Source organism: Takifugu flavidus, chromosome 5, assembly GCF_003711565.1.
Source record: "Takifugu flavidus isolate HTHZ2018 chromosome 5, ASM371156v2, whole genome shotgun sequence".
NCBI classification, from domain to species: Eukaryota; Metazoa; Chordata; class Actinopteri; order Tetraodontiformes; family Tetraodontidae; genus Takifugu; species Takifugu flavidus.
In genome coordinates, this window is record NC_079524.1 from 6253456 (window position 1) to 6269371 (window position 15916).

The 15916-nt window shown below is 45.1% G+C and overlaps 1 long non-coding RNA gene across 1 annotated transcript; it reads left to right on the top strand.

The window, feature by feature from the left end:
* Window positions 1-3375: 3375 nt before the first annotated feature.
* Window positions 3376-8331, top strand: LOC130525659 (uncharacterized). The gene is made up of 4 exons (XR_008950540.1): window positions 3376-4166; window positions 4573-4687; window positions 6135-6211; window positions 6390-8331. It is a non-coding gene; the product is annotated as an uncharacterized LOC130525659 (long non-coding RNA).
* Window positions 8332-15916: the final 7585 nt, after the last annotated feature.

A 15916-nucleotide genomic window follows, 5' to 3' on the forward strand; every position in this document is an offset into this window, starting at 1 on the left:
CGTTCCCTAAATGCCACAGCTTGTATCTCGGGCTCTGCAAACTGTATCTATGATTTAACAAGAAATATATTATTGATTTAGAAATGATGTCCATGTCCCGAGCCTGGGTGGCACCGTGTTTGTGTCGTCTTTCTCCTGGCGTCTGTTCTCAGATGGGCCACATCTGCAGGGCTGGAGCCATCAGGCACCTGCTGAAAGGTAGGAATAAAGGAAAGTAACAGATTTCTCATGCCGTCTTTCAGCAAGTGAAAGAGCAACATGAAAAGTGTCCTTAATAACACATCCATTAGATCCAGAGTGGGTCTCTTCAATATGAGCCATGACTGCATGTCCATTTTGTAGTTTCTTCAATTTAACTTTTTTATTTCATGCACAATATTCCTTGTCTGGGCTCCCCAATATAGTCACTAAAGGGATTTGAATGACTTCAGTCTGTGGGTTCCTCCTCTTTGTCATACATTTTGGTTCATAGAAAACTAATCTTGATATTGGATACACATCAGGTGCTCATTTAGGTTGTTCCATGGCCTCAAATACACATCACCAAATATACCTATAGGTCTCTTTAGATTAGCTTATGTACACACACGTCACTGATCTATTTCCCATCTGTCACTTTCGAATGACAGTTTAAAGCAGTTGAGGTGTTTCCTGTTATGATTTCCTGAGTCTAGTGGAGCATGAAACCACAATTTAAACAAACACTTTACATTTTTGTCCATTGATAACATGCTGTCATTGATGGCTTCCTTGTGCCTCTTCAGTTATTTGCAACCCCACACACGGCGTACTTTGAATTTCACGATGGAAGCCTTCAAAGTGTTCCTGCCGATCCTTCAGAGGCCAACAGACGACGCTGTCGTCAAGTGTCTCTGTGTGTTTGCTTTTTATTTTACTCTTTTAACAGCCATAAATGAATCGGTGCGTCTGCAGCATTGAAGCGCTTTGGTGCAGGATGTGCACTCGCGTTCGCTTCTGTGATGTTTTTCCACTCACAGAGACAGTTTATCTGTTGAGTCCATGACATTTCTGAGAAATAAAGCACTGATTCGATCTGTTGCTTAGGCTCTGAGCACAAATGTTGCATTACGACGTCTGCAGAGGCCTGCGTGAGGCTGCCCTCTTCGTTCTGAGGGTAGGAAGGCTGGATGTAAGATTTCACCTGTAGAGCAGTATTTGTCATCTGTCAGCACAGGTCTGATTTGGGGTCAGAGCAAAATAAGGCAGAGGCTGCAGCTGCTCGAGGAGCTGGGCTCATTCTGCAAGGACACATGTGGAAAGCAGATCACTCATGCATTTGCCCAAGTTAGGGAGTATGGAACAGGGGTGTAGGAGTCAGCAGATGTTAAATTAAGCATGCAGTGAATATGTAATGAGCTATTAAGGCAGGAGAACATGACCTGAATACAGCTGTATTCTGCTCACAGATCACAAAAGGTCAGGGGTCTGAATCTCAGAGCCGTGCCCCCCATGGTAACCCTGGCAGGGGAGATGATATGGCGAGGAGAGAATTTGAGCCGGGCAAATGTGGTGCTTTTTGAATTTTGCATTTCCACATTTAGGTCAAACTTCACCTCAGGTCTTGCAACCATCTGTTCCTGGGATGCTGGCCAAGGCCACAGGCCAGGCCCCCAGTAGAAAAGGGAGAGGCTGGAACCATCTCAGACTCCATAAAGAGGCCTCGCTGCTCGGCAGATCCCGCTGATGGACCCTTTTCCTACCCTGTGTTTCAGGTGTTTTCCCTTTTTAGCTGCGGTCTCCAGGGAGCCAGCTTTAAAATGGATGATTGCCTGCGACCATCACATTAAAAGCATTAATCCTGCTCTTATCAAGCGGGGAGTGATGAATTAGGAGCGTCAGCTCCGGGCTCACCTCTGTTGTCATTTGAACAGAATCAAAGCTTTAAATCACAGGGCTGCACCTGGTAATAGGAGGGGGTGGCAGCGGTCTAATACTGTGTGTGACACAGCCATACTGCTTCCAGCTGATTTAATAAGTGCAAAGGAGGGGGAGGCGCTGGGCTAAATTAACATTTGAGCAAGGGATTAAATCTGTGATTGCAATGGAAAAAACACTCATTGTTCTATAGATTTTTTCATATATAGAATTTTTTCCTGCTCTGCAAGCAAAATAACTGAGTCCCAGTGCTGCACTGCTTTCGCTCTCATATTTGATTACTACAACAATGCTTTACTTTCTTCTTTTTTATTTCAGCTTCTCGGGTTTCCTCCTGGGGAGGCCTTAATAATCTTGCTTGATGTGTCAGCAGAGGTCCTTCTTCTAACACCAACCACAGACACCACGCTACACATTCACAAGGTCAGGATGAGCCACGTCTTTGCATTCCTTCAGCAGCCACACATAAACCCATTTTTTTTGTGCATATTTTAATGAAATGAATTCCCTTGTGTGCATCTTTTAAAAGGGCTGCGTTCTCTCTTGATTATGGAGTACTGCTGTGTGTTTATGATAAAAAAAAATAAAACATCAACTGCACGAAGCAACCGCTTTAATGAGTAAAGACAATGTGACTCGATTATTAAAAATATTTTGCCATGCTCATTTTTGTTCCTACTTCAAAGCAGTTCATTACATTTTGTTAATTAAACCTAGAATAATTGAGCGCAGCTTCAAACGGCGGATTTCTGGCGCTCATTGAAATATGGATTGGGCTTTGGAAGCCTCATTTCTGAACATCCAGACCCTGGAATGCCCCAAACCAGCTCAGTCTCCTGCACCATCATGGAGACCCCTCTCTCCTGTATCCGTAGTCCTGCCGAGTGATGCGGACCAAGGTGGCCACGTTGCAGGGAATATTAAACGGAGTTTGCTGTCTAGTAAACACAAGGATTGAGCTGACATGTCGCCAAAGACATAATTTAAATCTCAGGAGGTCACAGGAAACATTAGCAAATTATCTACCCAATGCCTTCCAAGATCTCGCAGCAGATAATGGAAAAGCCAATCTATTTGGCTGATCTCTATCTTATCGGAATAGGCCGAGAAAAGCTCACAGTAATTTCACTTGATATGATAGAAGATTTCCCTTCACTTTGAGATTAGGTTTGCCTCGGGGGCCTGGGCTATAATTGTGAGCGTCTAACAAGGTGAAACATTGGTGGAATTCACAACTATTTCTCATGAAATGCATGAAGCCAGGGCAACAGTGAGAGAGCTGACCCTGCTGGAGGAAACGTTACTGTCGGAAGGCCTGCTGGCTGGATAATGTCATGAATTTGATACAGTGGAGTAGCAATTTCGACACCATCATGTCAAAATTGTAGGGTTCGACTCATATTAAATGAAGAAACGACATGGACGGACGGAGGGACGGAGGGAGGGAGGGAGGGAGGGAGGGAGCAATGAGTCCTTAATTCAGCAATGTGATTATTACTGTGGCCAAAATATCAAATGAGTTTGTCTGAAGGATATTTCACTGTCACGGATCTATTAATACTCCGCTGGTCAATCGACTCTCTGCCGCCTAAATGAGGTGAAAATGAGCCATCAGCCGACAAGCAGTTCATCTGTTGCACGGCTGCCGCCTGTGGATCCGTCCACCTTTATAGGAAGAGCAGTGAGGGGAACGGGGAGGTGTAGACAGACCCAGAGACCTTAATCTTCCGTCCTGCTGTCGGGTTCCATCAGGCTGCTTTCAGTCCCGCATTGGAAGGTATCGAAGGTTTTTGTTTTAGTTAAGCCCAGCTGGGCTACCGTCAGTGGGCCATCTTGACACGAATGAGCTCTGACAGCTGTGGCTATAAAGTGGAAACAGATCCGAGGCCATCGCATGGCCTCTGGATGGAATTCCACAGCCCTCTGGAGCCAAATCAGCTGTCCTTTACACCTATTGATCCAAGACCATTGATTCCGCCGCCAATTTAATTTGCTTTCCGGGGTCTGATTAGTAATGATTTACTGGGACCCCTTTGTTCTTCAGCCCAAACCTGCATAACAATCTTTTTGATGAATTATCTATTTTTCCTGTGGCCTTTTCAAGTTGTACCTCAAAAGAAATCACAGGTTATGAACTCCATCAAACAGAGAGGCGCTCTACCCTCTGGTGATCAGCAGGAACTGGAGAAACATGCTTTCGCCTCGCCACAGTAAATCTAGTAGGAGGGGTCACCACCTCAGGAGACACTCACGAAAAGACTGGCTGACAGGTTTGTGCTGTTGGTTATTATTCCTGGAGGAAAAACAATCAGTAGATGGATGTAATTTGGGATTATGAGGCTGATCGTGCACTCCGTGCCCTACACAAACATCTTGCTAGCTGGCCTTAAGGATATTTTCTCATCTGTGTACTATTTCAAGGGATTATTCACTTCCAGAAACCACTGTCAACTTTTTGGTTTATTGCGCTAAAAGCTTCAAAGTAAAATGCTTTATTTACTCAAGTGTCGGCTGCCAACATCAAGTCTGCAAAACATGATGCGCGATTTAACACTTAACCCAAAAAATACCGGTTTAGGATGACGGTTTGAAAAATGAGATCAAAGCGGTCAGTGTTACACCCCTATTCTGCTCAACTAAAGTATTCATTACAAGATGGTGTTTTTTGGTGTGTAGGGAACTGTGGCAAGAACAGGAAGAAACCTTGAGCAGGGCCAGGCTAATATGGGGTGACTCATCTGCTGGTTCTAAAGGAAGAGGAGGAGAGGAGATAAGGAAGGAAGGAGATAAGGTGAAGAAAAATGCACATAAAGCACAAATGCAAATACATTAGTGGTGGTTTATTATCCCAAAGATAGAAATATTTTAAATATTATAGATTACTCTGACTTATCAACCCCTCATCCAAGCCACCTCCATATTGCTGCCTCACCAAATCAACAAGGCAGAAAATGGAGCTTAAAGAAATAAAACATTTACAAGGCGTGCAAACACATAAAGGTGTAGCTCATGCAAACATTAAATGATGCAGGTGATGGCAGCTGACATGCACACATCAGCACATGCTGTTTACTACAGCTCTGCAGCTAACAACTTTTTGTATTCACAAAAACATTCAGCTGTACGTGGTATCTGACTTTGAAAAGGCCACCAATATTTTGTTAACACATGCGGCACATGGGTCAGAATTTAAGCTTTAATAGGTTTGATTATTATTTTCTTCTCAGTAGAAAATGTAGCAGCTGCATGTTAGCAGCTATCGTGCAAAAGTAGCCGACATTACACGATCGACTCAGCACGCCACGCTCTCGACTGTGTGTGACCTCCTCCCACCAAGCAGTGCAGAAAGAGCTCTGAGGTCACAGCTGCAGCTTGCGGGGGATGTCAGGAAAAGCAGGGTGGAAACCTGGGCCCAAGAGGAGACGGTTTGGTCGAAGCAATGAATTAGAGACTCTCCCCTGCTGTCAAGATGGAGGGCAGGAAGTGAAACTTGTACCACAGCTTCACAGCTGGACCTGACCACACGTCCATGCCCCTCCCTGCTGCCATCCACTGACTGGAGCTCACAACCATGAGAATAAGTTTCACTCCTGAAAACCGTGACACCAAATCTAAAAGCTAGAAATTGCACTGCTGAGACAGGAGATAACAATGTTTCCAGAACATTTTGTTATGCTCTGTTTTTATGGTGTCACATATGGGTGAAAAGTCAGGCGAGCAGATTTTAACTGCAGTATAAGCAGGATAAACATCCAGTAACAAGGCCAAAATGCTTTAAACTCTACAGCTAATGTAGGTGACGGTGTCAAGCGGATTGGTTTTTAATGTGCTTACTTCTTTGAGCTCATCCAAGTACGGCTCCCATTCTAAGTTCACAACCAGCCGAATACACCTCATCTTTCCCTAAAGTGCTCCTTATTTTAATAAATATGGATGAGCCGCAGCTTGTGTGGACAGGGGTACGGCTAGATATACATTTAACCTCAGCAGCGGAAGCCATGATGGAAAATGCTTACTTCAAAGTACGGGCGTCCGAGTCTGTGCAAGGGCAGTTCACAGGAATGGAGAAAATTCACCGCCGCTGCCGCTGAGCTTTCTGCCTGTGACCTGTCGACTTTATTATTTTTTTTGCAACGATAATAAAACAGGTGAGGCGGTTAAAATCTGCCCGCGTGACTTTTGACCTAAATTTAACGCCTCACTTTTTCTTTTTCCCTCCATACGCTTGCTGACTGCAGCTGACCAGGCAGCAGGTCAGGTCCTGAGCCTTTACAGAGCGGTTCCTCCAGCGTGTCCTCTCACTCTGCATCATTGGGTATGTAGCTTCATCTGGAACATCAAAGTGTGCGACTCACATGCTTTCAAGATGCAGTCACTATTTTCTTACTGTTCCATAAGCTCAATACGTAGAAACAGTCTGTACATGCGTGCAGCTTCTTCGCATTAGACCTCTCAAACAAAAAAGGAAATGCGTATTTTTTTGTGCACTGCAGAGCCAACGTTGATTTAACTGTCAGATTTCCATATGGAGTCCTCCTGAAAGTCACACAGCCTCTGGTGTGTAAATGTCAATGTGCCCCGAGTCGTTTGCCTGCCAACAGACATGAAGACCTGTGGGGGAAATGAGGTGTTACATACGGGCCCACACACGCCAGGCTGCGGAAGCTGTTGCTTTGATGCGGCGAGCTTATTGGTCTCCAGGTGGAAAAGCAACCCCTTGTCCCAGACGTTGACTGTAAATATCCTGCCGTTGTATACCACACACGGAGGTGCTGGACTTTCCCCCCGCCACATTTCCTTTCCTTTCTTCATGCCTTTTTACAAAATTCTGGTAGAGTTTTCTTGTTTCCTGCCAGTTTACATAAATATTGGGAGATGTACAGTCAATCTTTAGAGACTGATGATAATTGATTGCTGGGTTGTATCTGCGACACCACGTGTCTGTGCCTGGGGTCAGGGTCCTGGTCACTGACCCCAGACGTGGTCTGATGGCGACGTATATGCAAGAGGAACGTCATGAATGGATGTTTGTTTGAACATGTAGATTGTATTAAAAACAAGACAAAAATGTTCAAACGCTTGTCACAAATTTACACCAAAAAAGGAGTAGAAAGAAAATTAATCTTTTTGAATCCGACTCCTTCTCCATAACTTAGACGTCATAAGTCATCAGACCTCCCAACTGTCTTCACCTTTTCTTTTGTAAAAACAAACAACCAAATAAAAGTGACCTAATTAGGCTTTGAGAAAAATAAATCTGAAAAATGAAATATACCGGTACATAAATGAACAGCATGTGATCCGGGAGCATCTTATTTGCTGCTTGATATATAATTTGTGCTGTTTGAAAATGAACTAGATTGTTGAATTTTAAAGTGTGTGATTGGAGGAATAATGGATTTATACGATTTCTCTAACCAGCTTTATGATTTATCCAATTGCTCTTTTGTTAATGCTTGAAGTGTAAAGCATTGCTGCAGACCTCAGCGCAGTAATTTAAATATAGTAAAACCAGTGAACAGTGGAGGATGTGAAGGGGTTTGTAGTCCACAAAGTGTTTAGCCTTGCTTATGACTGTAATTTGGCATACATTGGTTTGTTTTTTAAGGGTTTAATGACAGTTTGTTTGGATCAAACCGCCTTTTAAACTGGTACATTTCCTCCGTGATCAAACCTAAAAGCCTCTGGAAGTGTCCCCAAATTGTAAAATATTGGTATTATTTGCAAATTATTTGCAAATAATAAAAATCTGAATGCAATTATTTTAGCCTGAGGATGTATATTCTCCCATGAAATAGTTCTCTATCTAATAAATAACATGTGTTGCTACAGCCCTGACCCCAAATCATTCCAATTTGTTGATTAAAACAGGATTAATTCTATGAAAAGCTTTCTTAAGATCAATGAATGTACCAACTGTGTACTGTTTGTGGTCTGGAGCCTAAGTGCTTTCTTCTATTGATTCTATTAATGCCAGTGATGTTGACCTATTGGATCTGACACCATATTGACGGTCAGTGAGTAATTTATGTTTATCTATGAATATTTCTAATCTGTAATTGATTCCTTTTTTTCTAGAATCATCCTACACTCATGTAAAGCATGTGATTTGATCTTGGAGATGACACCACTGAGCAACGGCTACGTGCTCCACCCGTCAGTCATTATTTTATTATGATTCTTTGTCTCCAGCATCAGTAACATTCACTGCTGTCAAAACTACAAGGCTACCTGTGACATTTCCCTCACGTTTTCTTTCTGTCGTTGGAAGACGAGGGCTCCTGATTGTTACCAGCCTGTTTGTGTCTGTGTGAGGGTGCACCCTTTCACACAGTCGCCGTGCCCTCAAAGCACGTAACGAGCCGGAGAGGCCACGTGACGGATTCCTGTCATGAGAAGAAGAAGCCGAGGTGTGAAGGTCCTGAGGTCGAGGTAAATACACAGCGAGTCTTTTCCATTTCCTTCAGAAATACGGCAATTACAAGCAAATTTGCAGTATAATGCAAGTCTACTGTGTGTGTGTGTGTGTGTGTGTGTGTGTGTGTGTGTGTGTGTGTGTGTGTGTGGTGTGTGTGTGTGTGTGTGTAGAGTGTATGTGATGCTTTGACAAAGACGCTGCTGGTGAAATGGTCTGAGACCAAGGTGTTCAAACAAACATGCTGTTTACCTTGGCGTGTAAAAGAGCTCCTACACATGATTTGCATTGCAGTGCAGCAAATGGAAATGATGAAGACCCAAGTCAAATGACCTTTGTTGTCATGGTGACTGCAATAAACCGACGTTTAATGAGAAACGCAGTGAATTTAATCAGGCGCATAACAAACTGGTGTGATTTAGGTGAGGTTTATAGCGTTGATTGGCCTCCTATAACATGTTTGTGATGTAAAGCTGGGAGATACCACCATGTTTATAATGTTGACAGACGCGACCTATTTTTCTGTGACCTCCACGTGTATATTTAAATGTAAATAACACAATAACAAACACTGACGTCCATAGCAGCAGGAATTTCCGCACTCCCCTCTGAGTCGAAAGGAACTCGTCAAACATTTTGAATTTGATGGATTCTGTGTCAGTGAAGAGGACAAAACGCTCTGCATTACACAAAAAAGTCAGTTGTACAAAGAATTCTCAAGGTTGTGTATCTCTGGCATTGATGAAGGAGCCCCAATAGTGCGCATGTGGCATTTTCAATGACAAGCAGTGTCAAGATATCATTGCACTTAAAATAAACTCTATATACTTTGAGATTATGGGGTGCAGTTGACATTAAAATAATGTTGGCAACCATATTGTGAGTATGAGACCCATTTTAAAGGTAAAGGCTATAATAATCATATAACCACAAACAGCAGCTCGCATATCATGAACGTAAAGATTAAAGGGCCGAGGATCAAATTCTGTGGAACACCTTCTGTGTATTTAACTGTTTAAACAGCTCCTAAATAGCTATCATTGTTAGCTTACTGGTGAGGGGAAGGAAACAGGAAACACCAGTAGCACCAACATTTCAGCTGACAGTGAAAGATTACAAGTTAGTGGGTGTTAAAAGTGAGCTGATCACCAGCTGCAGTAGTCACTAAGAAATTGAGGGCGAACAAAAATCGAGACATGTGGAGCAAAAAACAAAACAAAACAGTGCACATTTTGGTGAGAAATTAGAAAGTAATTACAGACGTTCTTGGTGATAAATGCCTCTGCAATATGCACAGGTGATTTTATTTGAAAAGCACTTGCATTAATCAGCCTTGGATCATTTGCAAAAACATGCAAAAGTGCTGGCGAAAACATGCACCTGCGCGATGAAGACCAGTCCCTGCGCAGCTTGTACTCAGTCATTTGATTATTACAATATTATTACACTTTATTGCTTGGCTGCTGGGATGCCAAGCCGCCGTGCTGCTTCCCATAGCTACACGGTGCTACATTCCCCCATTAAATCACCATCAAAGCGCCGCCTGGACCGTGGGCGGAGGCTTAGTGAACAATTGTGAAGAACCCTTTCTGGCCTGACTGATTGTTGCTTCCTGTCCTCCCCCCTCCCAAAAGTCTTCTCATTTTTGTCTCCTTCCCCTCGCCCTTGCTGCGGTGGCTGTGGCTGGGCGTCCCTTCACCTCTCCTCCCCTGAGGGCCTTCTCCCTCATCGTCTCGCCCCCCTCGTCTGCCACATCAAAGGATCTCATTCCAGGCTGCGACACCAGCCCCACCCTGAGCCAACCTGTTCCTACCATCACATTTAAATAGCATCGCATTGTGTTTTTAATAGGTGATGTCATGCTCGGCGCTCTCTGATGTCTTGCTGATCATCTCCGCTTCTCTCTTCGCATTTCATCCCCGACAGACGCCGCTCTATAAAATTCCCTTTTATTTATAGCTTGTTTGCTTTTTATAAGGCAGCTGTGTAGACCAAAGTCGCTCGTCTTGTTTGATGTGCACATCTCTCATCTGTGATTACTGAAACTTGGGATGGGGGGTGGGGGGGGCTGTTAAATGAAATGACTGCAGTGGAGCATCCTGCAGCTAGTTTCTGATGCATTTTATTTGCCTGCTAACAACACACTCTTTATTTCCTTTTTTAAAGGCAGGTCACCCCTCTGCAAAGAGTTCTAATATGAAGACTATGTGTCCCCCCCACCACACACACACACACACACAGACAGACAGACAGACAGACACACACACACACACACACACACACCCCATCCCCACCCTCCCTGGGAGGCTGCCCTCCCTGGTTCTGGCAGTTTGTTGGCTGAAGCCTTCAGGAGTTTATGTGGTGATTCCATCTGCAAATGTTCCAGTCTCCCCCCACAGCAGAGAGCTTCTACTTCTATCAATACCCAGTTAAAATCTGCCTCTTCCTCTCCTGGTAATGGTGAAAATAACCACCTTTTGGAAGTTACCTAACTTCACTTTCTGCCTTTTTTTTTTGTGCACATCACCTTCATTTACCCACTTTATTTATCTACTCCTGAGCTCTGTCTGGGCTCCGCTCGTCTCTCATAACACTCCCTGCACCGGCGGGGCTGTTAAAGCAGGTAGCAGAGTTTTGCTTGTGTGTCGTAAAAAAAAATATCTGTGTGGCAGGCTACCGTGGGGCCGAGTGAATCTGATCGTAATGGTGGATGGGGAGCGTTTGTGAGTGGCGTTCATCATGACCAACCCAACACAATAGAGCCTGTCAAGAATAATGGATCTCAGATGTCTCCTGTTTGTGTTCAGCACATTTGACAGATATCACTCACTCCCAAACTACCGGCAGCCAATTAAGACACCATACAGTTTAAGACGGAAGTGCTTAGTGTGTGTGTGTGTTTGTGTGTGTGAGAGAGAGAGAGAGAGAGAGAGAGAGAGAGAGTAAGTGCTTATTGGTTAGAAGGAGGGCACATGCAGTGATAAAACACAGCGCCAAGGACAACTTTTCCATCTCTTGCAGACATTTATCTGACACTTGAGAGTAACAGATGAAGGTTGCATCATTTCTGGATGGGGATGCCAGAGTGTTATTTCACGGGATGTTTTTTTCCCGTACAGGATTTATTTTGGCAGGGCGCTCACTCAAAAGCGGCGCTCTTTTTCCTCTCTCCTCTCTTGCTCTCTCTATCTTTGTCACCCCCTTCATCTCCGTCCTTTATTTCCCTCCGAGGTGCCATCTCCTCCACGGCCTCCCCTCGGTTTGATAAACTTTGGAGGTTTTGTATGACAAAGCGCGCGAGAAACAGTAGCGACATAAAAGGGGACGAGCGCTGTCAAGGTGCTTTGAAGAGCAGAGCTCTGCGGCAGCAGATTAATGTCCTCATAAAGAGGGGGAGCTGATTTTGATGGAGGATTTTATAGATTTTGTTGGTGGTCCACCCCATGAGGGGGATAGTTCTTTTCTCTTTTGTTCCACATGCTCAAAGAAAAGGAGTCAAAATGATGGAGGTGAAACGAGCACAATAATAATATCTTAATCACTTCGCATTCAGCCATGTATATAAAATTCTTTGCCACAATTATAATGAATCACTTACTCTCTTTCTCGCGTGCGCACACACACACACACACACACACACACACACACACACACACACACACACACACACACAAACATGAGCGAGCACCTCCATTTACATTGCTCTTCTGAAGAATTGTTGGTAACTTGGAATACAATAAACAATTATTAGTTACCATGGAGACTGTGTCAATACCAACAACAATGACCTTGATTCTTTTCTCTTCCTTCTGCTCTTGGATGATAAGCTGCAGCATCACATCACAAATGGGATCTGTTTGTGATGTTTACCTACCGAGTCTTAGCCGTCGTTTGGGGATTTTAAAGATGAAGATGGTGAAGTCGTTGGTCCGGTGACTTCTGAACTTTGAGTATTTGTCTGGGGGGCAGATGGAGAGGCTCTGGAATCAAAAGGTTTATCTTCCTTTTTTGTCGAGACCTTTAGATGCAATTCAATTTGATGCCCCAAACTGCAGAAAAAAAGATCGACTTGATGGAGGAGAGTCTAGCCTGAGCCGCGCAAGCCGCGGTAAGGAGCCCTCCCGGTGGACTCGGCAGCCCGATCCGCTTTATTGATTTTCTGTCCTCTCCTTCAACATCTGGAATGCACCATATCCAGCTGATTATGACAAATGTGCCCACCAAAGACCAACAATCCTCTAATTGAACTTGATGGAGTACAGCCGAGGATCAGAGGTCGAGAAAGAAATTGGTGATACAGCAAACCCCCCCCCTTCCTCGTCCCCGTGACAACTGCCTGGGCCTTAGGGAGGAAAGGCAGCTCCTCTGTCCAACAGTTTCTTGTCTTCTCCACGGCTGTGGACAGCCAGACTTTCACTGCACGGCTGCGCACAATGGAGTCAGTGCTTTACAATAACAACCTCCTGCCAAAAGTACAAAAAAACAAGGCAGGGGAGAAGCTCAGTGCTCTATTTTGATGAAAGTAACAAGCACAGCTTGTTGTAAATAGGCTTTCTGAAGCCGGAGGCAGCTTTTCTCCCCAGGGGATGTGCTTTCTGCATCTCTCCCCGGTTTGCTGTCGCCAAAAGGTTCTCTCTGCAAGGGGAGAAGCAAGCGCAAACGAGAAGTTGCTCCAACTCCTCTGCTAAGAGGAAATCATCCCCCAGTATGACACACGAGCCGGGATTTTCATTCCATTCAGATGAGGAATGAGGTTGTTTGGGTTACAGTGTGCATGGACGTCTTTGTCGGCGCGTTGCTGGGATTACAGTCCAGGTGCTCGCTCAGACGCCGTGTTAGCTGAGGTTGTCGTGAACGTTGAGTTACAGAGGCAGCGCCCAGCTGCCTGGGAGCTCTTCCTCCTGATCCTGGATAACTCGGATGTACGTTTATTCAAATGGGTTTGGCTCCGGGCACCTTTTGCAAATCAGGTGCCATCGGCGCAGGCATTGTCACACAAATTAGAAACGGATGTTTTGGGCAGGGACTGAAGTTGCCGTCTGCTTGATGTGTCTCCGCTCACCTTCTACAGGAAGCTTTCTCACCTCTTTGTCCCTTTGAGAGGGGAAGGGGGACGTCATAGTCGATTGTCTCTGACCTGCCCCCCCCCCGGCCGCCCCAACATTTGAGCGTAGTTTTTCTTTGAATAAATCTCCTCAAACCTCTCTTTTCAGTTACCTTTCTCCCCGATGCCTATAAGCCTCTCTGATCCTTTCCAATAATAATGGCATTGCCAGCCAATCTCTTTGAAAATGGGTTCAGCGCATACCTAATCCCATTTAATTACTTAGACACACAGGGCTCAGGACACACTCCTCAGGCTGCGCCCTGTTTGCACCCCATCCACCTCTTCTCATGAATTATGTATCGCTGGCTGTGAGGCGAGGGGTGATCCTTCTGCCGGCTCTGTCATAAGACTCGGGGAGAGCTTTAGCTCCGTATAAATATGGTGTCTGTCTGGGTTGAGGTGCCCTATTGTGCATGGTATTAAAAGCTCACCACTCTCCTCTCCAGTACTTCCACTGCTCACAGTGGGGGGGCCACGGGTAATCGCACCGCCCTTCCCGCATTCTGCACAACCATCAGCCTCACGCTGGTGGGCATTATGGCTGACAGTCATCATACCTGCGAGGTGAGGAGTAACGAAGGAAAAAATGGAGGAATTTACTGAATCAGGTCGACTCTGCTGCTGGTTCGTCGTCATGACGTTTTGTTTTTTATTCCAAATATCAAAGTCAGGCCAACTCCTGCACCCACGCTGATGTGATGGCGATATGACCTTAACAGACAGTCTCCTATTGATAAGTTGCTTTGAATCCCAGGCTGCGGCTCTTTTCTTTTAAACTGTGCGCTATCTGAACGTTCTGAACAGCTGCTACACTGTTAGCAGCTGAGGAGCGCTCCGGATAAAGGATGTTGTCCGCTCTTCATGTGCTCGCCCGACAGGATCAGACCTCTTCTCCCCAGCTGCTATCAGATGCCCCAGCCTCGCACACTCCTGGCTCTGAGAGGCTCTGTTGTTCTCTCTCTATCCGCTCACGAACGCGTGTTTTCCAGGGACGAAACGTTCATCAGGTTTGCATGCATTAACCAAAATGGAGAAATAATACGGCCTGCGGGCTCATAATGGTCAATGTCACAGTTCTCCCCTTGCCCTGGGCAAAGAAAAAAGAAAGACAATGTGTGTGTCAGCTCTGAGATGGTTTGATGCTGTCTGTCAGGGCCCTGAGCACATTTCCCAAGCCTGATACAGACAGGGCTCGTCTCCCTGCCCTCAGCGGCAGACAGACGTCTCATCTTTATCTCTCCAGATTTCTACCTAATCTGTTTCTCTCCCTTTGGCCTCTCTTCGTGAATCTGTCATAAATCATTTTTGGATCCCGGCCCCGTTTGCACAGATGCTTTCATAAAGGGAGAGGAACGGGCATCAGATATACAGACTAAATAGCGATCAAATTACTCAGGATATGAAATGCTGTAGTTTGGAATCCATTATGCTGCTCAATAAGAGTCTCCTCACTGTAATATGTCAGCTTTGGCCCTAAAGGGACAAAAGCACAGATGGCGCCGTATATGTGCAATATGCATATGACTGAACAGTCTAATATCTGCGGCTGACAGCTGAGTGAACAACGTAGAGGCTGATGCCGCCCAACTTGCTCAAACTGCGGGTCCGCCTCGATCAGAGGCTTCGCGTGCACACACAGCACAGCCTGATCAAAGCTAATTTTGTACTTTTTACAAAGAAGATCAAAAAACCCCAAACAAACAGCAGCAGTCCTTGAAAATGAGTTCACGGTTGCTTTCAGTCCGCCCACACCAGGTGCTCTCACCACAGCAGAGGGCTGCCGTAATGCTCAGCCTTCTGTGCCGGTCGCATGAATTCTGCAGGTTAATTAATTTTCCCTCATGTTTTAATTCTGATGTTCGCATGAAAACAACTAATTATGTTCGATAACCAGCACGAGTAATGATTGCACTAAATGGACTGGACTTCTCCCCCCCATCTCTTAACACCACTGCTTTTTTTTTTTTTTAAAGGGCTCTTAATTTTGACAAGCATCATTGAAAAATACTGTCACCACGGCAACGGCAGGCTCATTACATTTAATCCACTAATTGCTAACTACCTTCAAAATTGGCTGTAATTGCTTCAGGGATGCAGTTAACCCCTTGGTTGGTATGCAGAGCAAGGCCGCTTCTGCTTCCATTGGACAAAAGGCCAGAAAATGGTTGACTGGAGGCTCAGCCCAATCCAACCCCCCAACACACACACACACACACACACACACACACACACACACAACCCAGAAGAAAATCTGTGCACATTCCTAAATCTCCTGGTGCAATTAATTAATAAGGGCCGTTGCCATGGTGACTGATCACCACACTCTCTGTCAGCAGTGTTTACTCAAATGGGCCCTAATGTTTGTTTGTTAATGAAGCGGCAAGGAACAGCGGCCAAAATCTTTTATTACCTTCACGCCGTCCCCACAAGCGCCAGCGTGGATGAAAAGCAGATTGCTGGCGCTGCCGCGTCAGATGGAAAGTCTCAAATCCAGTCAA